Here is a 7621-nt window from a genome sequence, read left to right as displayed (position 1 = left end):
AAGATCATGGCGGGTGATTACCCCTACTGTTGGTCTGGTCACTCTGATGGTTAGCATGCCCAAGTAGTTGCTGTAGCTGTGGTTTAGGACACCAGCTGTGTCCAATAAGCTGACTCCAATGATAATTGAGGTTAAACCAGTCAACGAGCGCATTATGAGAGGAAGGATTCATCACTTCTTGGGTGTCGTTTTCCTGGTCTCTGGATATACTCCGACTGAGGGGAGTGATCTCACCGTGAAGGACGCATTCTATGCCACACTAAAGTCCGTGGTTAATCAGTGCCCCAGGCGAGATATTCCTCTCGTCTTGTGGGATTTCATTGCATCGACTAGAAACGATGCTATGAGACATATGTTGGTCCTCATGGGTTTGGAAATGTGAAGCAGAACATCACTAAGTTCCTTGACTTTGCAAGAAGTCTTGGACTTAGGGTGGCTGGGTCATGGTTTCAGTGCCCAAAGGCTCATCACTGGACTTGGTATTCCAACGATGGTGGTGTGGCAAAGGAGATTGACCATGTGCTCGTTGATGGTCACTGGACGAAGACAAAGAACTGCAAGGTAGATCGGAGTGCTCAATTCCTCAATACTGACCACAGACGTTTCGGAGCAACTCTGAAGTTTCAGCTTAAATCCAGGAGAATGGTATCATCCCAGCCAAGGCAGGAATTTGGCAAGCTCAAAGATGAGAGGGTCGCTGAGGAGTTCACAAACAGGCTGAGTGGGGATTTGGGGGGTCTGGGTGCTTTGGGGAATCCTGAAGAGTTCTAGAGTGCCTTCAAGACCACCATCCTTGATGTTCCCGGTGGACATCTTGGAACTCACCATCGGGTGAAGAAGAATTTTGTCTCTTAAAGGACACTGGATACCATGGCCCAGAGTCAGGCTTAATGGCAGAGCTGAGCTGTTCAGGGAGTTGAGGCATAAAGCTGCACGTGAACTGAGGGTGGACAAAGAGGCCTATGTGCGAGGAATCTGTGAGGGGGTAGAGCATCACCTGCGGCCAAGTGATTCTCGTCCTGCTTACTGGGGAATTTGCACATTGCGTTCCTTCAAGCCCATCCTTCGGTGTACTGCAGTTAGAGCAGAGGGTGGTGAGCTCTTAACAGAGGAGTCCGAAGTGAAGGCCCGCTGGGCCGGTTACTTTGAGCGGTTGTACCAGGCTGATCCCCCAGCTGTTGAGTTGGATGTCAGGGGTGGCACAATCACTGTTGCGGACCCTCCAATCAACTGTGGTCCACTTTCGTTTGTGGAAACACGGGCTGCGGTGAAACCGATGAAATGGGAGTAAAGCTCCAGGGATCTGTGGCATGCATGCTGAACCTCTCAAGGCTGGTGGAAATGCTGTGCTTGTGTCATTGCATGCAGTTATGTGCTGTCTCGAACACAGACATCATCCCAACTGACTGGAAGAGAGGCCTTGTTGGCCCTCTCTTGAAAGGGAAGGGTGATTGCTCGGACTGCAACAACTACCAAGGGGTAATGCTGCTCTCGGTGCCAGGCAAGCTCTTTGCTCGGATAATTCTTGATGGGGTTAGTCACCATCTTCTTGAGCACCAGCGTCCAGAGCAGGCAGTCTTTACACCAAAGAGGTCAATGATCGACTCGACTGTAACCTTGCTCTTCAGCTCCTCACCGAATGCAGACGAGAGTTTCAGTAGGGGCTGCTTGCAGCCGATGTTGACCTCTGCAAAGTGTTAGATTCAGTGAATCGGGCTGCCCTCTGGAGGATTCTTTTTCTCTGTACGGTGCCACAAAACCTGATAAATCTGATATCTGAACTATGCTCTGGTACTGAGAGTGCTGTGAGATGTGGTGATATAATCTCAGACTTATTTGCAGTTGTTACTGGAGTTCATCAGTGGTGTGTACAAGGCCCCCAAACTTTTCAGCGCTTGTATGGACTCGATTCTGTGGAGGATCTCGGAGAGCTCAAGTTGCGGTGCATCATTTGAGAATGTCAAGATCTCTGACCTTGATTTTGCAGATGATGCAGTCATCTTTGTGGGGATTCTGGATATCCTTTTGGGGGCCCTCGAGGTGCTGATTGAGGAGTCGGATCCGCTGGAATCACGGGTCCTGGATAAAAACGAAGATCCAGGCTTTCAATGACATCGTGGATGCTGCTATCTCGTCTGAACCTGTTTGTGGTGAAGAAGTTGAGGTCATGGAGAGATTCACTTACCTTGGCAGTGATATACAGGTCTCTGCTGGCTGTGAGCCAGAGGTCAATATACATCTGGGTCGGGCCTGGTGAGTCATGGATTCAATGGATCATGGAGTGTGGCACTGTCGGTACCTGTGCAGGAGGATGAAAGTCCGAGTCTTCAGGTCCTTGGTGCTTCCAGTCTTGCTCTACGGGTGGAGACTTGGACTCTGACCAGAGATCTGATTTGGAGACTTAATTCCTTTGGTACCAAGTATCTTCAGAGAATCCATGGCAATCGCCATTCGCACTTTGTGTCCAACTAGCAGTTGCTAATAGAGACTCAAATGAGATTTGTTACCTGCTTAGTTCATGAGCATTAGCTGTGGCTGTATAGACATGTGGCTCATTTCCTGACGCTGATCCTTCTCACCAGATTATTTCAGCAAGGGAACCTCATGAGTGAAGGAAACCAATGAGCTGACCACATGCTTCATGGTTGCAGCAGGTTAATTGGCATCTCAAGGAGATGGGGATGGGCCAGACTTCTGCCTGGTGGATGGCCAGACGGAGGCCCCTGGAGTACCGGCAGAAAGTGGACACAGCATCGCGCTGCTTCGGCGCATGCTCCCACACCTGACCTGACATGGCTGTGCCGGATACCCCATAGAGGCTGCCATTTGGTCCATCGTGGTTGTGCTTGGTGCCCCATTGTGGATGCCATTTGGTGCATCATAGCTGTGCCGGGTACCCCTTGGAGGACGCCATTTGTTCCATCATGGTTGTGCCGGGTGCCCCATAGAGGATGTCATTTAGTCCACCATGGTTGCGCCAGACGTAGACGACTGGTCAAAAGTTTTAGAACACCCCCATTTTTCCAGTTTTTACTGAAATTTAGGCAATTTAATATTAAATGTACTCTGTTTTTAAAGCATAGAACAAAGAAACAATTGCAGATAAAAAATAAATCATGGAATCATTTTGTTGAACAAAATTTAATCTAAATTTTTGATTCATCAAAGTAGCCACCTTATGCAGATATCACAGCTGAACATACTCGTGGCATTCTTTGTACAATGGAAATCAAATATTGTTCGGAAAGTTCTTCCCAACACTGTTGCAGAAGTTCCCACAAATGTGTTGCACTTGCAGGTTGTTTTGCTTTCACCCTTCTGTCCAGTTCATCCCAAACCAGCTCGATGGGGTTTAAGTCTGGAGACCGTGCTGGCCATTCCATGATTTGAAGCCGACCGTCTTGTTCTTTTCTTCAAAGGTGGTTCTGACAGCCTGGAGGTATGTTTTGGGTCGTTATCTTGCTGTGGGATGAACCCCTGACCAAGTAGGCATAGACCAGAGGGTATTGCATGGTGCTGCAAAATGCTGTGGTAGCCCTTTTGGTTCAGGGTGCCAGTTACTCTGTGCAAGTCGCCGACTCTGGATCCAGCAAAAGAGCCCCAGATCATCACGCTTCCTCCTCCATGTTTGACAGTTGGTGTCACACATTGAAGAACCATCCTATGGCCTCCTCAACGGCATACAAAAACCCCACATGATGAACCGAAGATTTCAAATTTTGATTCATCGGTCCATAAGACCTTCTTCCAGTTTTCAGTAGTCCATTGGCGGTGCTTCATGGCCCAGGCAAGCCTCTTTTTCTTATTTTGCCATCTTACGAATGGCTTTCTCACTGCCACTCGACCTGTCAAGCCTGCAGCTTGAAGTCTTCTCTTCACAGTTGAAACTGAGACTTCCTTACTTCGACCAGTGTTAAGCTGTGCTTGAAGCTGCTGTCCTGTGAGCCACCTATCACGCAAGCTGTTGAAACTTGTCTTCTGATTGTGTTGTGGCTTTGGGTCTGCCAGACCTCTTCATGTTTGAGTTTCCTCCAGTTTCCAAGTGCCTTTTGATGATGCAGGAAACTGTACTCACTGACACCTTGGCTTATTTGCAATTTCTCCAAAGGAAAGACCTACACTTTTAAGGGTTATCATGGTCTGTCTGTCTTCCTTTGTTTATTGTCTTTTTCTCACCATTATTATAGCAATATACTAATTCCTGCTGTGAAATATTGTCCAAATAATGCTTCAGAGGGTGGAGCACCACAGTGTTCCAATACTGCTTTTATACAGACAGAGGGTTTGTAACTAATCAACAAAAGTTGGGACACCTATGGGAATTGTTTGCATCAACTTTCAAGGTTTAATTTACTTCCATTGCTGCAGAACAGCTGCAGTTGCTAACCCATTACTTGTTCCCTGAAAAGGGGAAAACTCTGAAATTTACATTATTTTCACTTTTTGGTAACCTAAACTTGTTTTCTAACCTCTGGCAGTTTACCGCTTAGCTTTGTAACATTTCAGATTATTCACTGGACTTGAACTGCTTAAATTTCAGTAAAAACTGAAAAATGGGGGTGTTCTAAAACTTTGACCGATCGTGTACATTCCAGCACTTCCATGGAATGTTTTTCCTCGTCCCGATACAAGCACACTCATATTGAGGTGCACTGCACATGGGATGTTTAAATACTAAAACCAAAATGCAGACAGGACAGCCGGCTTTACTCTCAATCCAAAGGACATGCTCCAAGATGCAGCTCCTCGTGAAGACATTGCAGGAGAAGAGTTTGTTTTTCAATGATGTGTGAATGAGCACACACGGACAACTCACCGACAATTGTAATTTTACATTAACAAGACTGATGAACCCATCATGAAGTGATTAGTGAAGAAATATCGAAATAAAAATGCAGAATTGTCGGGAGAGATGCATGAGTTTAATGGAGTACACGGGTGGGGTTAGTGGGGTACCCGCGGGGGGACAAGGCAAAAGGGGAAGAGTAACGGGAGGGGGCCCAACGTGGAATTCCTGTCCTGAAATAACTTTCTCACCATAACAGGTCGAGCACTCGCTGTCACATTGACCACTCAAAGGCAAGAACAGGAACAATGTGACAGGTGTATTCAAATGTACACATACATACATACACGTACACACACACACACACACACACACACACAGCAAGAAAACAAACATTCATTCTCACACACTCTGCAAAAGAGCACACACACACACACACACACCACACACACACATTCTGCAAGAGCACACACATGCACACTCTGCAATAGTGTTTGCATACACACCACACACACAGTATCTCTCTCTGCAAACACATATACACACACACACACACACTCTCTGCAATAGTGTTTGCATACACACCACACACACACTATCTCTCTCTGCAAACACACACACACACACACACACACACACACACACACTCTCTGCAATAGTGTTTGCATACACACCACACACACACTATCTCTCTCTGCAAAAACACACACACACACCACACACACAGTATCTCTCTCTGCAAACACATACACACACACACACACACACACACACACACACACACACACACACACACACACACACACACACACACACACACACACACACACCTCTCCCTGCAAAAACACACACACACACACAACCTCACTCTGCAAACAAACACACACACACACAACCTCACTCTGCAAACACACACACACACACACAACCTCACTCTGCAAACACACACACACACACCTCTCCCTGCACACACACACACACACACCTCTCCCTGCAAACACACACACACACACACACACACACACACACACACACACACACACACACACACACACACACACACACACACACACACACACACACACGCTGAAGTGAAAAGAATGAACGAAATGAAGATGAGAATAACTTTGAGAAATAAACTCACGTTTGGTGCGAGGAGAGCGATTTGCGGAGGGTATACGATCGAAATGTCTGAGTAAGGAAACAACCAGCTCTTATTAATAGATTTCACTCCATCCCCCTGATCCCTCCCCATGTACTCCATATCACTGCACTCCCACCACCCTCACCACATTTCCATTACCGCTTCTTACCCTTACATCACACCTCTCAAACGTCACCGACAAGAATAACAAACATAGGGGTAATACCCCAAGGTGCTCACCTGGTTAAATAATTATACCGAGTAGGAAGTCAACGTGGGACGGAATCAGTAAAATGTACCAGTCAACCAATGTTATGGCAAACACCTCTTTTGGGGGGCAACCACCCCCCCCCACGACCCGACACACATAGATCTTCTTCGACCCCGATTTTTAAAATAGCATGAACAAACTTTGGAGCATCACGGGTGATGAAGTTTGTGGTCAAGTTTCATTGAAATTGTGTTTGTAGTTTTTGAGAAGAGAGCAAATGCATATTTTGGGGGGCAACCCCCCTGTAGACCACCTTAGATCCCAAATTTTTCAATGGTGTGAACAAACTTTGGGACATTACGGGCGATGAAGGTTGTGGTCAAGTTTCATTGAAATTGTATGTGTAGTTTCTGAGAAGAAAGCAAATGCCTATTTTGGGGGGGCAACATCCCCTTAGACCCCTTTTCTCTGTTTTTTCTTCTTTCTTTTAATGTCGTGAACAAATTTTGGTAGATCATGGGTGACGAAGGATGTGGTCAAGTTTCATCAGGATTGGTTGTGTACTTTCTGAGGAGAAAGGAAATACATATTTTGGGGGGCAAACCCCCGAACTGACCCTGAGACCTCGATTTTTTTAATGTCATGAACAAACTTTAGTACATCATGGGTGATAAAGGTTGTGGTCAAATTTCATCGAAAGTGTGTGTGTAGTTTCAGAGAAGAAAGCAAATGCCTATTTTGGGGGGCAACATCCCCTTAGACCCCTTTTCTCTGTTTTTTCTTCTTTCTTTTAATGTCATGAACAAATTTTGATACATCATGGGTGACGAAGGATGTGGTCAAGTTTCATCAGGATTGGTTGTGTACTTTCGGAGGAGAAAGGAAATACATATTTTGGGGGGCAAACCCCCGAACTGACCCTGAGACCTCGATTTTTTTAATGTCATGAACAAATTTTAGTACATCATGGGTGATAAAGGTTGTGGTCAAATTTCATCGAAAGTGTGTGTGTAGTTTCAGAGAAGAAAGCAAATACCTATTTTGGGGGGGAAAACACCCCCTTAGACCCCAATTTTTTCAATGGTGCGAACAAACTTTGGAGCATCCCGGGTGATGAAGGTTGAGGTCATGGTTCATCGAAATTGTGTGTGTAGTTTCAGAGAAGAAAGCAAATACATATTTTGGGGGGCAACCCCCCTTACGCCCTTGTAAACCTCAATGTTTAAAAAAGCGTGAACAAACTTTGGTACATCCCCCTGTACATCTCTTTAGACCCTGATATTTTTTAATGGTGTGAACAATCTATGGTACATCACGGGTGATGAACGTTGTGGTCAAGTTTCATCGGAATTGTATGTGTAGTTTCAGAGAAGAGAGGAAATACATATTTTGGGGGGCAACTCCCGTAGACCCCACAAGGCCCCGATTTTTTTAATGCCATGAATAAACGTTGGTGCATAGACGGTGATGAACGTTGTGG

At 45.9% G+C, this 7621-nt stretch overlaps 1 protein-coding gene across 1 annotated transcript in view; it reads right to left on the bottom strand.

Moving 5' to 3' along the window:
• Nucleotides 1–5983, bottom strand: part of PDLIM7 (PDZ and LIM domain 7) — a 58662-nt gene extending 52679 nt beyond the window's left edge. Inside the window, exon 1 of the mRNA XM_085886667.1 lies at nucleotides 5931–5983. The gene's annotated coding sequence lies outside the window, so the exon portion shown is untranslated. The remainder of the gene's footprint in view (nucleotides 1–5930) is intronic.
• Between the last annotated feature and the right edge of the window lie 1638 nt (nucleotides 5984–7621).

The sequence above is a fragment of the Eptatretus burgeri genome, chromosome 6 (assembly GCF_056783735.1).
Source record: "Eptatretus burgeri isolate ZD-2024b chromosome 6, Ebu_testis_v1, whole genome shotgun sequence".
Classification (NCBI taxonomy): domain Eukaryota; kingdom Metazoa; phylum Chordata; class Myxini; order Myxiniformes; family Myxinidae; genus Eptatretus; species Eptatretus burgeri.
The sequence above is the reverse complement of the archived record's forward strand: the minus strand, read 5'-3'. Positions and strand labels throughout refer to the sequence as shown.